General features: G+C 35.4%; 1 long non-coding RNA gene across 2 annotated transcripts in view; it reads left to right on the top strand.

Annotated features, from left to right (window-relative positions):
• Positions 1–19,710, top strand: part of LOC129486050 (uncharacterized) — a 501,974-nt gene extending 482,264 nt beyond the window's left edge. The window contains exon 8 of one of the 2 annotated variants that reach the window (XR_008658839.2): positions 19,485–19,710. This is a non-coding gene — a long non-coding RNA (uncharacterized lncRNA). The remainder of the gene's footprint in view (positions 1–19,484) is intronic. The other variant, XR_010121668.1, reaches the window with a different exon arrangement.
• The last annotated feature ends 2,966 nt before the right edge of the window (positions 19,711–22,676 follow it).

Raw genomic sequence — 22,676 nt, 5'->3', positions numbered from 1 at the left:
TGGTTGAACTAGTTTACAGTCCCACCAACAGTGTAAAAGTGTTCCTATTTCTCCACATCCTCTCCAGCACCTGTTGTTTCCTGATTTTTTAATGATGGCCATTCTAACTGGTGTGAGATGGTATCTCACTGTGGTTTTGATTTGCATTTCTCTGATGGCCAGTGATGAGGAGCATTTCTTCATGTGTTTTTTGGCTGCATAAATGTCTTCTTTTGAGAAGTGTCTGTTCATGTCCTCTGCCCACTTTTTGATGGGGTTGTTTGTTTTTTTCTTGTAAATTTGTTTGAGTTCATTGTAGATTCTGGATATTAGCCCTTTGTCAGATGAGTAGGTTGCAAAAATTTTCTCCCATTCTGTAGGTTGCCTGTTCACTCTGATGGTAGTTTATTTTGCTGTGCAGAAGCTCTTTAGTTTAATGAGATCCCATTTGTCGATTTTGGCTTTTGTTGCCATTGCTTTTGGTGTTTTAGACATGAAGTCCTTGCCCACGCCTATGTCCTGAATGGTATTGCCTAGGTTTTCTTGTAGGATTTTAATGGTTTTAGGTCTAACATATAAGTCTTTAATCCATCTTGAATTAATTTTTGTATAAGGTGTAAGGAAGGGATCCAGTTGCAGCTTTCTACATATGGCTAGCCAGTTTTCCCAGCACCATTTATTAAATAGGGAATCCTTTCCCCATTTCTTGTTTTTGTCAGGTTTGTCAAAGATCAGATAGTTGTAGCTATGCGGCATCATTTCTGAGGGCTCTTATGTGGAGTTTTAATCAATAGCCAATGTATCAATGAAGTGTCATAGTTGTCATTAGTAATATCAATCTCTCTGGCCTTGCTAAGCTCGGTATCCAAGTTCTGTATTTTGGTTTTATATATCAGGTAATTGTTCTATACTTTGTACATTCTGTGTAACAAACTTTCTTCTCAAATCCCACTTTTAAAAGAAGTGACCCATGGGTTACCATCAAAGATCTGAAACAAATAGTGCAGTAAATGTTAAGTCATTTTTCCCTCTTTATAGCTCAATACTAGGGAGATATTAAAACTAGAGTGATAAGAGTAATAGGTGGTCTGCAAGAGCAAATGTGCCACCATGGAAGTATTTCATGAGAAGTGAAAATCTGATTTTTCATAGAGAAGATCATAGAGTTTCCATTCCATGCAAACCACGTGTTCCTTTATTCACCCAGAACCCAGGTTCTTCTAGCAAATAATCATGTTTAATGAAAAAGCTAAATTATAACCCTCTAAATTCTAAATATGTATTAGGAAACACAAGATTTAAGTGAATTAGCTGATTCCCTAAGAGCAAAAAAATTAAATTTTCTAACAGAAGGTAATGCTTTTTGTTTGTTTTGTTTTGTCTTTATTTTTTTTCTTGGTATATTTGAGAACATTTATCAAATGATCAGCTAAGTAAAAATGTCCAGGGAGGTTTCATGTGATAAATTGGTGAAAATTCATTACTGCTGAATAGAGTTAATGAAAGATTTTCTGAGCAAGTCACTATGGTAGAATCTAATATGTATAAATTAAATCTTCTACTTGGAAACATACTAATAAAAGCAATGAATTAAACATCAGGACCAAGAGATTTGGGCTTATTAATATAGTGTAACTCTATTTAGTAAACCCTAATTTGCTGAACACTGATGTTACCAGTAAAATTAATAAATAGAAAAAAGTGTATCCAGCAATATCCAGATGTATCATATATTAAACTTTAAAATTTAATGAAGATATCATATAATATTAAAAGTTTGAGTAAAAGAAACTTGATAATTTTGAACAAGTGTCATGGCGTGATAGCTCTATGAACCATAGGAAAGCATATTACCAATGTTAAATTGCCAGTCATATTTTGCAGATTTTAATCAGCAAGGATGAGTTCTCAGAAAGGAAAATATCTCATTTATCTCTCAAAATTTCCAAGTCATCTAGGGATACACCATGTACTGGTATTGAATAGCAATAATGTAATGAACATTTTCACAATATATTGAAGATATGAGAGTAATAAAGATGTTTCTTTTTCTCTATTCAGTCATTCTAGTAATCATTCTTTCACTAGAGTTTTAATGAAATACGCAATGGAGTTTTGAATGCCTTTTAAATGTCAGGAATTGTTCTAGGTCCTGGGGATACAAAGGTGACTGAGACAGCCACGGTTCCAGCCATTATGAAACAGGTACTTTAAAAGGAAAAAAAATAAAAAACAAGTACATAAAATCATAAGTAAGACAAAAAATAATTTAAAATGGTTTGATGAAATATAAAATATGCATGGTGGAAGAGGATCTAGATCAGGTCACTTTTCTGTGACCTATAAGTCTATACCAACATAGGAATAAAAAATGCAAACTTTTGTTTATAATAGATTTGCTTACTTCTATTTAATTAGGACTTAAGAAGACCAATTGGGAGGCATTTCCATGTTTCTCCAAATAGAGTATTGATTAATCCAGACATAATGTTCACACATTATAAAACATTCCAAAAGACTAATTTTGGGGAAAACCTAAACCCAGAATAAATGTCCTTGTAGAAATCAATGCCTACATTTTGTTTTCCAGAATGACTCCACTGGAACTTCTTTTTAGAAATCCACTTTGAAGCACTTTTTATTGTCTTTAATAAAATCATTTATCCATTGGCATCTAAACAGACCAAGTGAGAAAATATTATCTCATTTACAAGATATACAAGTCAGAAAGGAGCTATGTTATTTTATTTGCTTTTTGTTCTTGTTGTTGTTAATATTAAAAAAGAGGACGACTTTAGTTTTAAAAATATTGAGTTAGGAATGGAAAAGGACCATTCAACATAGTCGAAAATGTGAGACAGGATAAAGCAAACAGATAATGAGGGTAAAGTTGGAGATTTAATTTTGCAAGTTTCTGTCTCTCCCTACCACCCTGTAGATATGGAAAACTTCATTTCTGTGGACATTGGTAACCATTGAGAAGAGTGTTCTGAGAATGGCAGGTGCCAGATTCCTGGGGAATTAGTCTGAATAAATTACAAGGAGAAGGAGATGGTCCACTGAAATCACTTTCTAGAGAAGTCTCATAGTAAAGGGCACGAATACTATATGGGTTGTGCATAATAACTCAGTGTATTGCACCTGGTTTAGACATACATATTTAAATATTTGTAACGTCACTGATATTGGGATATACTGTAAAATTGATAATGTCTTACAATAATAATATTTATTTTCTTAGCAAAATATAAAATAAGAGTGGCTGTCATATTGATGGTCTTTTAGATTGGAATAATAATTTTTTCCTCCACGGTAAAGAAGAGTAAACTATTTGGGAAGTCTTGGGCAAGATAATTAACCTCCAAGTGCCTGAGAGTCTCTGTTTTTAAAATGGAAATAACGTAAAAGCAACTCATGCGGCTATGGAGGCCAAATAAGATAAATTATGTAAAAGTGCTTTGTAAAATGCAAAGGGTTACAAATATGTAGGGATACAATCATCATCATTATTAGTCTTTGGCTAAAGAGAACTTGCCCTTTGGCTAGAAGGCATAGTATATTCAAATAGGAAAACCTGGATTGGATTGTTCTGAAGTTATATTAAAAGCCTCTATCAGCTACAATTCATCCCATAAGACACAACAGAATGTAGGCACAAAGTGTAACATGCAAGATTTTATCAAAATATAAAGGTGTGTATTGAGATTTTAATGTTAGCTTTTAAATATAACCCACTGTTAATAAAGCATACTAAGTTTGAAGATGCTTAGTCATTTGAATTAATTTGATTGGACACAATTTTCTTTTTAATTTTCAAAGTTAAACTTTTTTTTTGTTATGTACTACTTCCTGCATATTTGCTTGTGAAATAAAATGGAAATTCCACTTTTTTTCCCCATTTTCTTGCACTATGCAAGACAGAGAGCTATCACTTCAAACACAGTCTTGTCACCTGCCAGAATCTCATACTGCCTGAAGATGTAGTATAGGAGATAAAGAATCTGACTCCACAGTTTCCAGCATCAAAATGGACTGAATGATTGCAGGAACAAAAGGCAGAATTAAACGACCTTACCAGGAGACAGCTTTAGCTTGTGACCTTAGGCAATATACTTAATCTCTCTCGCTGTCTATCTCTCTTAGACACTCAATCTGTAAAATAAGATTTATGATTTCTGCCAGCACATGTGGTTATGAAGCGACAATGCATGTATTTTATTGGTCAGAACATAATCTCCATATATATTTGCAAAAAAGATTTAGGATTTGACTAAAATAAAATCACATAAAAGTAAGTTGAATATTTGTTTATTTAACTGTGTTTTCTACAACAATGGACCTGTGATCTGTTGCATATCAAATAATGCCCCATGGACAGAGAAATTGAGGAAGAAATTGAGGCTGAGAACAGACCAAGTAAATGGATGAGAATATATCATGCTGGTAAATACCTTCCTCTGGTGATTGAGGCATATGTGAATAAATAAAAGAAATACAGTGAACACTGAGTATATATAAGCTTAGAAAATTAAAATGTGTTTTTCATTAGGGCCCTCATCTATTTGGAATTAAGGGACATTGTTTTTATAATAGGAGGTGATTTCCTATTTTATGTCTGCTTGCTTGATCTTAAAATTTCAAAATGCTTTTACATTAAACCTGACATTTTGTAATTACTCCCACATCTGAAAAAAGCAAACATGATACTATTTACAGGAAATTCCTAATAAACTTTTCCTTTTGTGGTCATTTCCAATTCTCAGTGTTCCTTTCGCACCCATGACACTTTAGAGATTCCAGTTGTTGCTAATAACAGGTGAAGGTCATTCAATTCCTCACTTACTGCCAGAAAAAGTATTTTACTGCTACTTTCACTATGTAAGATTTCAGCATTCATCTCTTTATATTTCATAGAACACTGAGAAATGTCAAATACAATATATGGCACAGTCTTTTAAAAGAATCCCCCTTTTAAATGACAGGCATTTAAACACATTGATTGTAGAGTTCCTTGAAGGAAACTGTCTCTGTCTAGGGTCATTCTCGTTCAATTCTTCATGGATTTCTCTTTGCCAGAAAGCTTCCGTAAGCTATCAATTCCATTATGCCACTTTCTAGCTCAACAATCTTTCCATGTTACCTATATCTACATAAAATAAACTCAAAATTTATTTCTGTTCTAAGACCCACTGTTACCTCAACCCACACTTTCTTCCCGAGGGCATCTTTTCTGACACCTGCGAAATTAACCCAGGGTTTCAGCCAGATTTGCATGATCATAGAAAGAACAGCCACTTGGGAGGCTGAGTCAGGTGGATCACGAGGTTAAGAGATCGAGACTATCCTGGCCAACATGGTGAAACCCCATCTCTACTAAAAATACAAAAATTAGCCTGCCATGGTGGCACGCACCTGTAATCCCAGCTACTTGGGAGGCTGAGTCAGGAGAATTGCTTGAACCCAGGATGCGGAGGTCACAGTGAGCTGTAATTGCGCCACTACAGTCCAACCTGGGCAACAGAGCGAGCCTCTGTCTCAAAAAAAAAAAAAAAAAAAAAGCCACTATTTTTGGAGCACTAATCTGTACTTACTCCCCACATAACCCTATAAAATTAAGTGTCTCCATTTTAAGATGAAGGAATTGAAGCTCAGAAAAAAGGAAGCAGTTTTTCTAGGTTTATGTAACTCTTAGTTGATAGAACCAAGGATTAAATCCAGATATAATAAATGTGTGTTTCCCTCTACCAGGCTAAGCACAGTCAAAGGAATACTATGTGTCTCTGTCCACGCTTGTGCATGTGAAATGTTGTTTTTCCTCAATGTCTACCACTCACCCAAGTCTTATGTTTCATTTTGATTTTAGTTACAACCATTGTCAGGTAGCCAAGTGAGCCTTTCTGCCCCTAGTGGCCATTTCCTGTAGACCTTGTAGCACAAACTGAAAATGCCACTCATAGGAAACCTCTTCTAATCTTGTGATATCTCTGGTTTTGCCATCTTTGCTTTTCACGGACGTTACTTTCTGTTGGTTTTCCACTTTCCATTCACCCTATTTGTGACATAAATACCATGATTTTTTTCCAAGGAATGAACCCCTACCTGATTTACATCTGTGTGTCAGAAGCACTTGATTTTATCCTGTGGTCTAGATAGGAAGATAAGGGTCAGACCAGTTCAATGAGAGCTTACATTTCCCTGGGTACAATGATTTACTCAGGGATATATATGTGGTATAATTAAAGCCCGAAAAAGGTAATATCACTTTTATTTGTACAGAGGGATTCTTTCTATTCTATTGGGACTGTGAGTGTAGAAGTAATGTGAGCTTGGAACCCTCCTAGATCCCATGACTTGGAACCCACCTAGGTCCCATGGCTATCAGGCCCAGATTTCGTTGGGTGCCAGATATTGGGGGAACCAGCCCCCAATATTTCAACGTAGGTCCTTTCTATTTTCCTTAAGTGTTGGCCGGTCTGAGAAATAAAGAGAAAGAGTACAAAGAGAGAAATTTTAAACCTGGGCCTCCGGGGGTGACATCACATATCGGCAGGTTCCGTGATGCCCCTTGAGCAGCAAAACCAGCAAGTTTTTATTAGGGATTTCAAAAGGGGGTGGGGGTACAAACAGTTAGTAAGTCACAAAGATCGCATGCTTGAAAGGGCAATAAAAGATCACAAGGGCAGAGAGGCAGAGCAAGATCACAAGGTCAGGGCAAAATTAGAATTACTGATGAGGTTCCATGTCCCACTGGGCAGGCATTGTCATTGATAAACATCTTAACAGGAAACAGGGTTCGAGAGCAGACAGCCAGTCTGACTAGAATTTGCCAGCCTGGAATTTCCTAATCCTAGCAACCCTGAGGGCACTGCAGGAGACCAGCACGAATTTCATCCCTTATCTTCAACCACATAAGGCAGACACTCCCAGAGCTGCCATCCATAGACCTCGCCTGGGAATGCATTCCTTCCTCCGGGTTATTCTTTGCTGGGAAAAGAATTCAGTGATATTTCTCCTATTCACTGTCTGCAAGAAGAGAAATATGACTCTGTTCTGCCCGGCCCCACAGTTAGTCAGACCTTATGGTTATCTCCCTTGTTCTCTGAAAATCACTGTTATCCTGTTCTTTTTTAGGATGCCCAGATTTCATATTGTTCAAACACACATATTTTACAAACAATTTGTGTGGTTAACGCAATCATCACAGGGTCCTGAGGCGACATACATCCTTAACTTACAAAGATGACGGATGAAGAGATTAAAAACAGGCATAGGAAATTATAAGAGTATTGACTGGGGAAGTGATAAATGTCCATGAAATCTTCACAATTTATGTTCAGAGACTGCAGTAAAGACAGGCTTAAGAAATTATAAAAGTATTAATTTGGGGAACTAATAAATGTCCATGAAGTCTTCACAATTTATGTTCTGCTGCGGCTTCAGCTGGTCCCTCCCTTTCGGGTCCCTGACTTCTTGCAACACATGGCTGAGATTGGAAATAATGTAGCATATTTATAATATATAAATATATAGTATATACAAATATATAATATAATATATATTATATATTTATATATATATAAAATATATATTATATATTTATATATAATATATATTATATATATATAATATATATTATATATATAAATATATAATATATATTATGTATATAAAAATATATATGTAATTATATATGTTAATATATAAAAATATATGTAAACATATAAATATACATATTTATATATAAAATCTATATATTATATATAAAATCTATATAATATATAATATATAAAATATATATTTACATATAAAATATGTATATTTATATAAAAAATATAAATATGTATATTTATATATGTAAATATATATACATAAATATATATAACATTTAGATATAAAAATATATTTATGTATTTTATATATAATATATAATAGATATTATATATATTTATATAATAGATATATATTTATATATTTATAAATATATATTTTTATATTTGTAAATATATACATTATATATTTATATATATTTGTAAATATGTACATTGTATATATTTATATATTTGTAAATATAATATATATTTTTATATATTTGTAAATATATATATTATATATTTATATAATATATAAATATATATTATATTTTTATTATACTTATATAATATATTATAAATATATAAATATATATTTATAATATATTATATTTACATAAAAATATATATGTAAATATAATATATATTATATATATTATAAATATATAATATATAATAAATATATATATATATATTTTATATATATATATATTTGGTTTTCTTTTCCCAAACAAACTTTTAAGAGATCCCTTAAACATTGTCTTTAAGACAGGAATCAATTTGGGCATTCACCGTGATGTTTTACCCCATTCCCATCCTAATCATAATGCTTGGAATTGTTAATAAAAATTAAATGAATTCAATACATATCTATAAACCTGTGCTTTGCAGTGTTATCTGCATACAGAGGCCAATCTATGAACTCTTTGTAAGTATAGAGTAAGTATAGAATTAAGACAACGCATTTAGAAAGTTTAATAGCAATTTAATCTTGTTTTGTCTTCAGGTGTGTGATCATTTTCTTCCTACTAATTAATTTTATTGAATTTTACAAAAGTATTATTCTGCAATAGAACGGGGAAAATATGTAATTTTTCGACATAGTTTGAGTATCTCTGTGTTCAATGCATGAACTCTAGTTATCCTTGAGTATGTGTGTGTGTGTATATGTATATATATGTGTATATGTGTATATATATATGTATATATACGTGTGTGTGGATAGATAGATATGTATTCTTCCCTAGATTCTGAATTTATTAAGGATAGGATTATATTTTTATTTATCTTTGGAGTTTTAAAGAAGTATATTTTATTGATTTTTGATATTCTTCTAAACATCTACATCAAACTACATGCAAACTTAGTAGGCATTGTATTCTTATTTACTAAAGTGAATAAAATTACAAAGTAGTGTCAAACTGGAGGGAAGGGACTGTGCCTATGTTGTCCTCTTTATTTGGTACACTATTACGAATGGATCGTTGCCTTCCAACACAAGAGGTCCAATTTCTTTTAGGGATTCATTCCTTCTTAAAATAGCCTCACTGTTCGCTTGAAGATCTATGGCTACCCTCACTGATTCACATGGTTTGAGTGGGGCATTATTATCTGTGTCATAATGACCATGACTACCAGCATATTAAATTTCCTTCTCCACAGTGTTTGGTTCAGGTATGGGCTAGTGAATAAGACCTGTGAATTAGAGCTTCTGTTGGGACTGCTTGGACTAAGAATCTGAATTTTTTTAAGTGTTGGATTTGTTGTGTACTTTCTGTGGTACTTGTTGAATCCCAAATGATATGGCCCCAGGAGATGCAGGTGACCTTCCTGTGACTGTGAGGGGAGAGACCGAGGGAATGAGAGAAACACATGGAGGTGAAAAGAGTTTAGCCAGGAGAGTCTGGATCCTGGCAGCAATGTCTAAAGCCCCTGAATAAAGCTCTACCTGAATCCATCCCAGCCACTGTGCTTTCTAACTACACGAGGCAATAAATCCTATTTGTGTGTTTCTTTATCCTCCTTCACCAGTTTCTATTGTGTTTTGTAATGCTCTCAGGGGAGAAGGCCTTGATACGGATAGATAGTGTCATATCACATTCAAACTAGCACTTCCCCATAATTAACTACTTCTACCAAAAGAAAATTCAGTAAGAACTTCAGACTTCAGTCCTTTTCATTTTATTGAGCTGTTAAAAATGAAAGGGTAGAAGTTTCATCTCAGAAAGAAAAATATGTAAAAAATTTTTATAAAACAAAATATGTTAGTGATTAATGTGATCAACACTAGAAGAACAAAAGAATGTCTGAAAAGACCTCGGACAAATGAACACTATCTTAAGTGCTTCTTTTGCTTCTTCCCATCCAGCCACATCTAATTTTGAGAAAAACACTATGGTTAATCTTCTCTATTTTCTGACTTAACTCTTAATCTTGAAAATTCACATTAATGGGTAAAATTAATGACAAGCTATTCTCATTAATTTGGATTGATATTCCATAGAGCTTTAAAGGAACCAAGATTTCTCATTGTAATGATCACAAGCGAACATTTACCAAACCTAATTTTATACTAGCTTATAAACTCTTTCTATACTTATTTGTATGCTATTAAAACACTGATGTACATGTATTCGTAACTGCTTATGGTGCTAAGCACTCTTTTAAGTGTTCTAAGTAGTTACACACAGTATTCATTTATCTATACATCTTTATGTGTATAGACACATCTCATTTAATTCTAATAACAATCCAAAAACTGGGTACATTTATTAGACCTGTATCATAGAGGTGGAAACTAAGGCAAAGAAAAATTAAATAACGAGTGAAATTTTAAGCCCTTTGCCTTTTTACCACATTTGTATTATCGATTTTTTCTTAAGAACCTCATCTTGCCTGTAGCATTTGTATGATACGAATGACACATTTTACTTTCTTAGAAAGTATAGTCAAATTGGTCTTTTTTTCAGGATCAATCCCTTTCTTCCCATCAGGCTGTGCGATTCTACACAACTTAAGAGGGTTACCTTTTCTGACTTCCTCACCAAATTTAATTTACAGTTACTAGAAGACAACAAATTAGTCATGAATATTTTTGTATTCGACATCGTTGGGCTGGATAAGTAGCAGGTATTCAGCAAGTATTTAGAGCTTTATTGGGAATTGCATGGCTTTTTGGGTGTTTTCAATATTATTATAATTTTTATTTTGGTAATAAATAATGAAGTTGCATTTGATTCCCAAATAGGGCGAGTAAGGACACCAAAAGTCAATACAGCTAGCTTTTAGGGATAATAAGTTTCTAATAGCAAACTCTCAAGTCAGAGTACTTTCTGCAAACTCTCTTGTAAATGCAAGGAAATCTGTTCAGTTGAAAAAGTCTCCAAGTGCTTGACAAATGAGTTCTAAGAGTCTCTTGGAAGGTATTGCACAATTACTTGGCTGCTGACATTAAAGATTTGTGTGCATTTGTGTATTAAGGACCACACACACTCACAAAAGATAGCTATTGTTTATATTTCTTTTTGTTTCTGTGCCCCCAGGATATTCACAGATGCATAGAACCAAAACACTATCATCCCATACCATAGTAATCAATGCAAGCAATTCAGTGTCTCTGATGTTGACAAATTGGCTCTTCAAAATAGCCCTGTCAGCAAATTTACCTTCAAACAGGGTGGATGATACAGACTGAGTCTCCTACAGAAATTGGCCCAGTGCCCACAAAGAAAATTGGCAATCTTTTCTAACAATTTCTAACTGTACAGTGGTTTGGGACTTAATATTGTAATTGCACTCTAAGCCTCAATTTGTTTCTAATATGATCCTCAGAAAGGTTGAAATCCTCATCTTACAGGTGTTTATATATTCATCCCAAAGCAAAATTGTTACCACAGCATTATGGCTTAGAATTTGAATCTGCAATAGCCAGAAAACTCAACATCACTGCCCTCAGAGCAATTATAACTTCACCTCTTGCCCCTAAATGGCTTTTTATTTGATTAGATATAATCTAAGCTGGTCTTTTCTCACCATTTACATAAAATAAATTTCTTCAACTAAAAAAAATGTGGCCTATGTTTAATTCGTTTTCATAAGTAATTGCTAAAACTCAGTTGGCCAACGATTTTTAAGCCATATATTTCATGAGGAAAGTATAAGGGGATTTTAAAGTTATAAAATCTGTCTTAAGGAAAGAAGGATGAAGTAGAAGAAAAAGTGGTACCAAATGCATTTTTTACTGGCCCTTAAAATGATTAAGTAACACTCCCATTACTCTACCCTCATAGACACTAGTAGAATCACTCCTGTCTCCAAAAATGTATATTTAGTGTATGTAAAGACAGCCTAAAATGTTAGGGTTTACAAATGTGTGTGTGTGTGTGTGTGTGTGCATATACATATCGAGAGACTAAGAGACTGTTATTTCATTGCTGTCTAAAAATATTCTATGTCAGAAACCATACTTCTAAATTTTCTGAGTTAACATATAGCGTCTATCCATTAATAGTGTTAGGTACTCCTAAAGTCTTCACGCAGTTAAGATTTCTTATTTTTAATAATGGAACTTGTGTGCACAGCTATACAGTTTTTCATATTTTGAAGGGGGGAAATGGGAGATGCTCCAGTGAAATAATTTAGAAATGAGTATTGCTACTTGGATTTTTCTGTTTTAAAAACATACTGTATAGAACAAATTAACTGTATGAATTCTCTCTTGGGAGAAAACATCAAATATCCTTAACTCTGAAGAGCACAATGAAATTTGTGATTAAGTATATCTGTGATTGTCTTGTCCAGAAAAGCCATAGACTTTTCAGAGAAAAGTGATTACTCATGGAGTAAGACTTTTTATGTTTTTTTTTCTTAAAGAATGCAGGTGGTAGAATCATACTAATTGCCAATAGAGAGTTACAGTTTTTGAAAATGAAATTGTACTCTCAGGCATTATACATATTGAACAAGAAAGGCCAAACTGGATATACTCTTTTGAAAATTGCTGTATAAGCTCTACTAGCATTAGAGTTTAGCTGATATGAGCTAAGAGTAGTATTTTGCATAAATATTCCACAATATTGAATGTGTTTTTCCTGCCTGTAATTAGAGCTCTGATTTACTGATAGAAATACTAACTATGGGATAACAGTTAGAATGCATGCCTCATAATTGCTAGAATGTAAATCAGTCTCTTGATTTAAAAGAAAATTAAATAAATACACATGCACACATACACACACACTTTCTTGAAAGAAGGCACAACATATTTTTAGGTAAAATATTAGCTATAAGCATGTAACCTCTACAATTTCATTTTAATGAATGTGAATTAATTTAAGTTTTATATCTGTATATCCAACTACTAGATACAACTTTAGGACAAGCAAACTATATGAAACCCAGATGTTATGTACAAAATTCATGGATGTTTTTGTTTTCATAATGTAAGCCAGCAAAGACCAGATTGATCAGCCCTCCCTGATTTATACAATGAAGTATGGTAACTTGGGCTAACATTTGAATACATTTGTGAGCCTCACAGGAGATACGTTTCTTCTCCTAAAGCATTTGAACAAGTTTTAGATTTTCACCCTGGCATGTACTTGACATATTTTTCCTTTTGGGGCACAGAATGAGCAAATCTAAGAAAAAATTTCGAAGTTAGGCCAATTATAATTTCCTTCAAAGCAAACGGGCATTAATTATTCAGTGGCTTAACATCTAGTCATTTCTGAGAAAAGCAAGATGTGGTGTCAAAGTGCTTTGTGCCCTTGGTCCATGCTGTATTTTCTATGTATCCCCAAAGTAATCCTCATAGGGACAGGGAACCAGAAACTATATTTGATATAGTTTATAAGGCTATATGTAGTGAATTTGAAGGTTGCTGTGATTTCCTTATTTGGAAACCCATCTTTCTGAAATGAGAGTAAGTTAATTTTAGAATTAAATCACCCACTCTAAGTATTGAGAACTTCAAATGTTCAACCCCTTCACCTTGCAAATGCAAAGTTATTCCTCATATTTACATTATTGTCATTGTATAATTTTATAACTATATTCTTCTTTTAATTGTTTTCAGTCATGGCTACCTCTACCAAATATCCTCAATAATTAAGTTAGATAGCACTTTACAGTTTGTGGGGTGTGAAATTAGATCAGTTTAATCTATACAAAATTGGAACAGTTTAGAAAGTACTCTAAAATATATGTGAATGAAAAATTACCCCAATGTCTACCACTAGGCTCATCATCATTTTTAAATGTTTTCTATTTATCACTGCATTGATCTTTTGATTACCCTAACAAGCAGTTATGAAAAGCAAATTTATCTCGAGTTGATAAGTGATAACATGAGATGTACACGATGGTCAAGAACTGTTTAGTTATCAATTTGGTTAAAAAAGAAAAAAAAGTGACTTTTTGGTCTAAATTGTATTCGAGACAGGGCCAGTAGCTTCATTTTGATCAGGTAGATATTTAATTCTGTTTTTGGAGGTTAGATGTTACTGGATGTAATATGTTGCTTTTTGTCACAATAATGAAGACTTTGAATGAAGAAAACAGTGATATATCTGAAAAGTTCTACATAATTTGTAAAACTACAGTTCTAAATCAAATTATCTGATCTGGCAAAGTGGAGAAGGAGGTAGAGGAGAAATAGAGGAGGAATTAAAAAAAGGAGAAGGAGAAATGAAAAAATAATATTGACCAAATAATGATTCTTGAATATTCCACATACTACATTTGACTCATATAGGGTTATTCAAGTTGTGTTTAAACCTTTCTGGAATATATTTTGCTATTATCCCCCAGGAGATTATATGTCTGCTGTGACATAATTCCAGTGAACTTTAAGAATGAGAGCCCTGGAAGTCTCTAAATGATGACTCATTGAAATGTAACGAGATAATATTGTCTTATGACTAACCTGAAAGTACTTTTGCAACATATAAAGTGTCAAAGTCCATTCGAATATTGAAAGAGGGAGAAAAAATACAAGTAGTTTCTTTCTGTATACTTTAGTCAGTGTTGAGAATGAGAATAGTAATTTTTAAAAGGGCAGCAGATTTATTTAAAACTTAAAAGTAACTACTGAAATACTGCTTCAGGTGTCCCACCCTAGTCACAAATTAATTTCAGTCCTCAAATATAGCCAAATTGCCAACATGTCAGTTTACACAATATAACCTGTCATGATGCCCGCTGGGATGAGGAGTGATAGAGCTGGAGACCACGGTGGCTGAACCTCATCATGCTTTGCCAAAAGAAAACAATGAACTGCTCAACCTCAGAGACACAAATGCTCTTTTTGATTTAATTCCAAATCAGCTAAGCTCTTCGGCATTAAATAAACCTTTTCACAGGCATTCTGTAACAACAATCATTTCCCAGGTTTGTTGTAATCATAATTCTCCACAAGACTTCAGCAAGCTTAAAAAGTATTTTCACATCTTTGCTGGAGGAATAGGCTTTTCTGTGTATTCATTCTGGGAAAGAGCATACCTGCACTTGTACTCAGTTTTGCGTTTGAAAGTTGTAAAGATGGGCCTATTTTTTTTTTCCTTTTCTTCTTCTTCAAAACATTCATAAAGCTCATCTTTCTTTCCATAATGTGAAGAATGCAATTGCTTTATTTCTAAAGCTCCTCTCTAAACAAATCCAAATTATGGGATTCTAGAGTTTAAACACCTTTTATATAGTTGGGAAATATGCAAATGAAGGATTGGTGGGCTTGCATTACTATAGGAGTGAAATAAAGTCACCAGCCATGAAAATACAAGATAAAATGTACAACAAAGAGAAGCAGTGGCAGGGCGACAGAGAGAGAAGCCAAGGAAGATTGTGATTATTTACCCTGGCAGAGAGGACAGAACCACGAATAATGGGATGGAATGCTAAAATGAGAGGGGGGAAAGAATCCTGATAGAATGTGGGTAAAAAATGTTCTGACAGAGAGAATTGGATTCAGAAGTACTGTCCTAAGGGAGACGGTGGAAAATCCATTACTCAGTACATGTGTAACGGGACAGGACCCAGTCCTGGAAACCATATTGTAGATAGTGATTCTGTATCAGCTCCCTGGGAAATGGACTAGAGGGTTTTGGAGCTAGCTTATTTCCGTCATTATTTTTGACCAGTTCCAAATAGCTTGACAATTTTTGAGTATATGTGCCTAGAAAAAATGAAGCTTACTGAAATTTCTGATAAAAGCAAAAAGAGAGGGTTATGTTCCCTGCTTTTACCATTGGTAAAATTGATTGGTGGGCCTAGGGACAATTATCAGGAGGAGGCAAGTAGGACACAATAATGACCTGAGTCCCAGTGGACTCAATGCCAGTACCCTGACATCCAAGGATCCAGGGTCTTCCCCAGATGACTCTGATGAGTTTGTCTGCCTCTGCTTGGAAGGCAGTCATCTCTCAAACTGATACTGGCTTTTTCAGTTGGCTGAGGTTGCCCTGTGTATTAGTCCATTCTTGCATTGCTATGAGGAAATACCTGGCAATTTATAAAGAAAAGAAGCTTAATTGGCTCACAGTTCTGCAGGTTGTACAAGAAGCACTGAAGCTTCTCTTTGAGGAGGGAGGCCTCAGGAAGCTTCCAATCATGGTAGAAGGCAAAGGTGGGGCAGGCATCTCAAATGCCAGGAGTAAGAGCAAGGGAGAGGGAGGGGAGGTGCTACACACTTTTAAACAACCAGATTTCATGAGTAGTCACTGTCATGAAGACAGTACCAAGGAGGATAGTGCTAAACCATTCACGAGAAACCCACCCCCATGATCCAGTTACCTCCCATCAGGCCCTACCTCCAACATTGGAGATTAGAATTTGACATGAGATTGGGTGGGGACACAGATCCAAACTATATCATCCTGATAGAGAGGAGATCTTACCATGTGTTATAGGAAATAAAGACCAAGAACCAATTTTCTTCTTACCTCTATTCCCCACAGACTATTAGAGTCGATGTTTCTCTTGAATGATTTTGTCATATTGTAGTAGAATTAATTATGTTAATTAAGGCAACCAGAGTCCCCATTCTGATTTACCTACTATAGCTGCTACGTTTGACAGAATGTGCACCAAAAATGCCTAATCAGATTCCTGTGGTCCAGGGAACAGGAGGCCTGCAGAGGTGAGAACACCACTTATAGCCATGTGACACCCAGCAAGTGTCTTAATTTCTCGGAGTCAGCTTTGTCAACTTTAAAATGGCATTAGTGATTCTGTAAGAGGATTTCTGAAAAGTTTATGTCAATAAATATCTGGCAGTGTGATTAGCATTTAATAGGATCTCACAAACTAAGATTTCTAACTTTAGAAGCTGTCCTCAGAGAGTCACTGTTGGGTTTGTTCGAATGCATTTTGTAAACTGTGTCCTATGAGTGGTTCCTTCTTTCCCTCTCTGATCCTCAGTTTTCTTCATCTGGAAAATAAGGAGTTAGAAAGAGGGAAACTGTAATATCAGTAAAGATCATATTCCTACACTTTTGGTGGCAATGTAAACAAATGTAATAGCTGTGATGGGTAATTTGTTTATGGCCAAAATTAAAATATTAGTGATAAAAATTAAAATGTATATCCCTAACCCCAGAAGCTCTATTTGATGATTACTGATTTTCTTCGAGCCTTTGTATGCCTAATTATACCAGCAGTAAACAAGAAAAGAGGAAATTGGATAACATTCTCCATACCTAGCCTAGCATGGAGCCTTTGTTTTGGCAAAGCACTTCCTGTAACAACTGATCAATGGAACATATTTCGGGAAAAGCTGACCTGGGAAGCAGCAACATTTTTACCCAGAAATAGAGGCAATCACACTTATAAATTAGTTTCTACATGCCAGGCTTCCTGGTAGGTGGAAGAAGACAACAAAATGCATTCAATAAGCACATGATAAATAAATGAGTGAATATTGTCCCATTTGATCCCCATATTAACCTTATGAAGTAGATATTGTCCTATTTTTTTTAAATGGAAGCTTCTGGAGGTTTAGTCTTCATTCCAAAATTAGACAGGTCTGTTTTCCTCTCTCATGTGTGCTCTTCTTCTTATACCGGAGAAGGAGGTCAGATAGGGGCTTTGGGAGGCAGGGAGAGGAAACAACTCCATTCCTGACTACCTAGGGATAGTTAACAGGGGAATTTATAAGATTATAGTGGATTAAAGAGAGTGGACGTAGACACATTCTTTAGCTTTTTGTATTCTTTTGGGGGAACCTGCACCTTAAAGTTTTTTTTTTTATATTGAACTTCCAATACAGGAATTACTTTAATTACCTTAAAGTTTTTTAATGAATGGAGAACAAATGTACATCGCATAACAGTTGATAAACACAGCACAGTCATAAGAAGTTATGCATGCTGGAAAAGTCTAAGTAGAAGAATAAATGTTTCATACTAATGAATTGCATTTAGGTAAATAAATGGGTAATGTTAGGAGTAGTAACTTGCCTGCTTGATCCCAGATACCTTAGCTATATTACAACACTATTCTCAGACTACTCACTAATAAATAGTTGTACCTTTGTTTTATGGATAATTTAACTGAGACACAGAGAAGTTGAGCAGTTTGCCCAGGTTCCTCAATGAATAAGCTGAGATTTGAATCCAGGTCTAATAAGTATATTATCTATGCATTTTATTCTAGTGTGCTGTGATATAGGGGTGGGGAGAAGATCTTCAAAAGTGAAAGTCAAGGAGTGCCATGGTAAAATTACAAATTAGACTTTTGTGCTATGGGCTGATGGACTATGTTTTCTGGGTTTTAAGGATATGTTCTGGGGAATACTGTGTGCATGCTAGGAAGGTATGTTGGTATGTGGAAGAGAAAAAGGGAAGCAGAGGGCAAAAGAGAAGTGAGGAGAGAAGGGGAGGGCAGGGAAAAGTAGGGCAGAGAAGGGAAAAGTAGGGGAGAGAAGAAAAAGCAGGAAGAGGGTTCCATTTATTAAAAGACTATTTATCATACATTGTTAATGTTAGTTTTGAAGGTAGATAACCAATGACCCATGCTGTGAAGGGTAGTAAATTAATGCTGGTGGATTTTCAAAGCTAGAATCTCTCTCTTTTGTAAATGTGCGCATCTCTTTCAGAAGTCCCTCATGCATCTCAGCTCCCACTTTTTAAATTAAATTTCCTTATTACTTTTTAAGTAGCTTGTCATGGATTATTGAGTATTTACTGTATGTTTATACTGTAATTCTCTGAAATGACATACAGTAATTGCTTTAGCTACTGCATCTGATGTCTAATTGCTGTAAATGCATGTAAAGAAGTAATTAAATGGAAAAAAATAAATTTTTCCCCCCTAACTTTGTATTACAGAAAAAGCAGAGGATGTTAGTTCTTTCTCTGATTTTTGGTAAAAGTAAACTCGTGTGCAAGCAGAGTGATGAACAAGTTGCTCATGTGTTCTAGCCTACTTCCACTGGAGATGGCAGAGTGGCCCTGCTTCTGAGCATGAGTTGGGAACTCAAGCTGCCTCCTTCCATGCCCTAAAGTTAAACCACGGCTTTCTCTTTTCAAACATGTTTCTTATACACCTTACAATTCTAATCCAAAATGGAACAGGCTATCTCAAAACATTTTGCATAAAGCAGGCCTCTAGAAGTTTCTCATACAATTGTATATTTGTAAGAAGCTCAAAAAAGTGTCACAAAAACAAAACCCCACAACATTTTGATAAATTTTTAGTTCAATTTTGCAGAGTTTGGTTACTTTTTAAGTGAATGGCAAACAGCAGCCCTTCTAACTGTTTAGGGTTATACAAATGATTGTGAACAAGATGATGATAGAACCTAGTTGTACAAACCTAAACTGGGAGTTTCGGGGATGAGGGTTTACTTTAACATCAAAAACAGTAGCACTCTACTGCTTGGTCAATGCCAAAAGTTGTCAAATAGCATTTTTTTTTCCACAGGAAAAGAAATCACAGCAGGATGGACTTAAAGCAAGATCTGAAATTAAAGACTGCATTATTCCTCTCATCCTTCCAAGGGCAGGTGAACACAGAGGGGCATTTTCTACCACTGAGCTAATAATAAAGGCAGACACAAAGAGCCCATTGCAGTCTTACTGCTGGTAAAGTTTAAGTTGATCCAATCTTTTTCTGACCTTTTGAATTGCCAATTGGAAAAACACACACAAATGGCCTTCAGCTGAGAAGCAGCTCAGTGAGTGTTCTGGACAACCCGTGGTCATCCCCTTGAGCAAGGAGTTTGAAAAGGGACAAGATCTGTATTCTGCCTTTAAGATCTGGAGACCTTCCACTCAGTGGTTTAGTCTGGAAGTGCATCCCTTCCTGCTGTCAGTCTAAACTAGATTCCATTATTTACCTGCCTTTTGAGTGCAATAGAAATACTCTGTTTCTGCCCCCAGGCTGACAAATCTGAAGTTGCAAGAAGCCAATCGTGTGAACTTAGTAATCAATTTGATTAATGTGAATAAAGTTGGCATTTTGCCTCCTTTGTGACTGGGTAAAATTAACGCTAAACATCAGAAGAAGGTGTCCCTCAGCTAAACTAAAGAACTGGAGCAGAACAGGGAAATCCTTGGGATTCTATCACAGTGCTTAGCAAACCTAGATTTATAACCTGTTCGTCTTTTGCAAGATGCTGTACATATGAACATTAAAAACAGCCTGCACACAATGCTTCATATTCTTCTTTCCTATCCTCATTCTTCGATTCCCTGAAGTAACCCTTTGAGGCACATTCTTGGTACCCCAGGGCTTTTTGGAATACAATTTTATTTTATTTATTCATTTATTTGAGATGGAGTTTCGCTCTTGTCGCCCAGGCTGGAGTGCAATGTGATTTCAGCTCACTGCAACCTCTGCCTCCCGGGTTCAAGCCATTCTCCTGCCTCAGCCTCCCGAGTAGCTGGGATTACAGGTGCCTGTCACCACACCCGGCTAATTTTTATATTTTTAGTAGAGATGGGGTTTCACCATGTTGGCCAGGCTGGTCTCGAACTCCTGACCTGAGGTGTTCCACCAACCTTGGCCTCCCAAAGTGCTGGGACTACAGGTGTGAGCTACCGTGCCAGGCCCACAATTTTTAAAATTTCTTTTTTTTTTCCGAGACAGAGTCTTGCTCTGTTGCCCAGAGCTGGAGTGGAATGGTGTGATTTCAGCTCACTGCAACCTTCTCCTCCCAGGTTCCAGTAATTCTCCTGCCTCAGCCTCCCAAGTAGCTGGGATTACAGGCACCCACCACCATGCCCAGCTAATTTTTGTATTTTTAGTAGAGATGAGGTTTCACCATGTTAGCCAGGCTGGTCTCGAACTCCTAACCTTGTGATCTGCCCGCCTCAGCCTTCCAAAGTGCTAGGATTACAGGTGTGAGCCACTGTACCCAGCCTAAAAAGTTATTTTTAGAAGTAATATATTCATTGACTTGTCTGGTAGTATGATTATTTATTTCTTAAATCAAAAGATACTTTTGTGTGCCAAGCAGTACTCATAATTTCTTTAAGGTTCAAGAGTAGCAGCCTACCTCCTCCAAAGACATTGCAAAAACAAAGCTGCCTAGATAATTCAGATGAATAGTCTTGTCCACAAACTTCTCTTCTTCTGCTTATCACAAAATTGAAATATTCAAGTTTAATTTACAGGTTCCATGTCAAAAAGGACCACCAGTGAATATTAGGGCAGTCAACAATCTAGCTCAATGTTATCTATACTTTTTTGAATAATGGATATGTACCTTGAATGTCTTAAAACTCTATGAGTGGAATTTGATGAATTCATCTTCATGGCAAGAAAATCATCATTAGATACAAAATAATGGCAAATATATATTTCTTTTTTTCTTTTATCCTTGACACACAGACACACACACATATATATGTGATGTGTTGACATATATAATATATATATATGTGTGTTATGTGTTGTTGCCATTTATAGGTGAGTAATCTGAAACAGAATGGTTCAACAACTTCTGTAAGATCATACAATTGTAGCAAATGGTAGTGACTGGGTCTGAAAACAGGCAGATTAGCTGCCCTGCCTGGATTCATAACCACCACTCTCTGTTGGATCTGGAGATATGATCCAATAAAGAGTCCAACTCTGCCAAAGCAGCACCAAAACAACTAGATGCTGGCTACAGATGTAAATGAATTTGAGCAGCTAAAAGATACTTTACCCTTCTCTTCTCTAACCATCTCTCCTCCACCAGCCCACACAGATTCACATTAACGTAAAAATCTCCATTTGAACTGAAAGTGAACTTTCATCATTAGAGATTAATTTCTGTGTTTTTGTTGTTGTTGTTCTTGTTTTGTTTTTTTTTTGAGATAGAGTCTCACTCTGTCACCCAGGCTGGAGTGCAGTGGCGGTCTCCGCTCACTGCAAGCTCTAACTCCCGAGTTCACACCATTCTTCTGCCTCAGCCTCCTGAGTAGCTGGGACTACAGGCTCCTGCCACCATGCCTGGCTAATTTTTTGTATTTTTAGTAGAGATGGGGTTTCACCGTGTTAGCCAGGAAGGTCTCGATCTGCTGACCTCACGAGATCTGCTCGCCTCAGCCTCCCAAAGTGCTGGGATTACAGGCATGAACCATCACGCCCGAGCAATTTCTGTGTACTAAGTTGTGATGGGTTGGTGTTAAGAGCAACATGTTATACATTTTAATTTAGGATAAACTGATTTTGAATCATTTTGATCCAATTGTACTAACATTGAGCATATGCTGTATTACAACAACTATGCTAAGATCTGTGTGTGTGTGCAAAAGAGCTTGGGTGCCCCACAGACAATACACACAACAACACAACTTTATCTTTACAATCCAGGCTTTTGAGGATTCCACAGACTCAGAAAGATTTAGATTAAAAGTATACATGATTGAAGGGAAAAAGGGCTCCAAATACAAGCAACGTGCTATTTCGTTTGAACAGGAAGAGTCTCATTTTGCTTGGAGATGATAGTTGATGGGAGTGGTGGTTAGGGGGGTAGGCTTCATAGAGAAGGTGAAATTTGAATTGATCCTTGAAAGGCAGATGCATTTTTGTGAGTTGTGAGGACGTATTATCAGGAGTAGTTAGTTCTAGGAACAAAGGTCAAGGGTAAGGCTGGAATAGCTCTCATTGTTCATTGCTTTTCTG

The sequence above is a fragment of the Symphalangus syndactylus genome, chromosome 7 (assembly GCF_028878055.3).
Source record: "Symphalangus syndactylus isolate Jambi chromosome 7, NHGRI_mSymSyn1-v2.1_pri, whole genome shotgun sequence".
Lineage (NCBI taxonomy): Eukaryota > Metazoa > Chordata > Mammalia > Primates > Hylobatidae > Symphalangus > Symphalangus syndactylus.
This window is presented reverse-complemented; position numbering and strand designations above follow the sequence as displayed.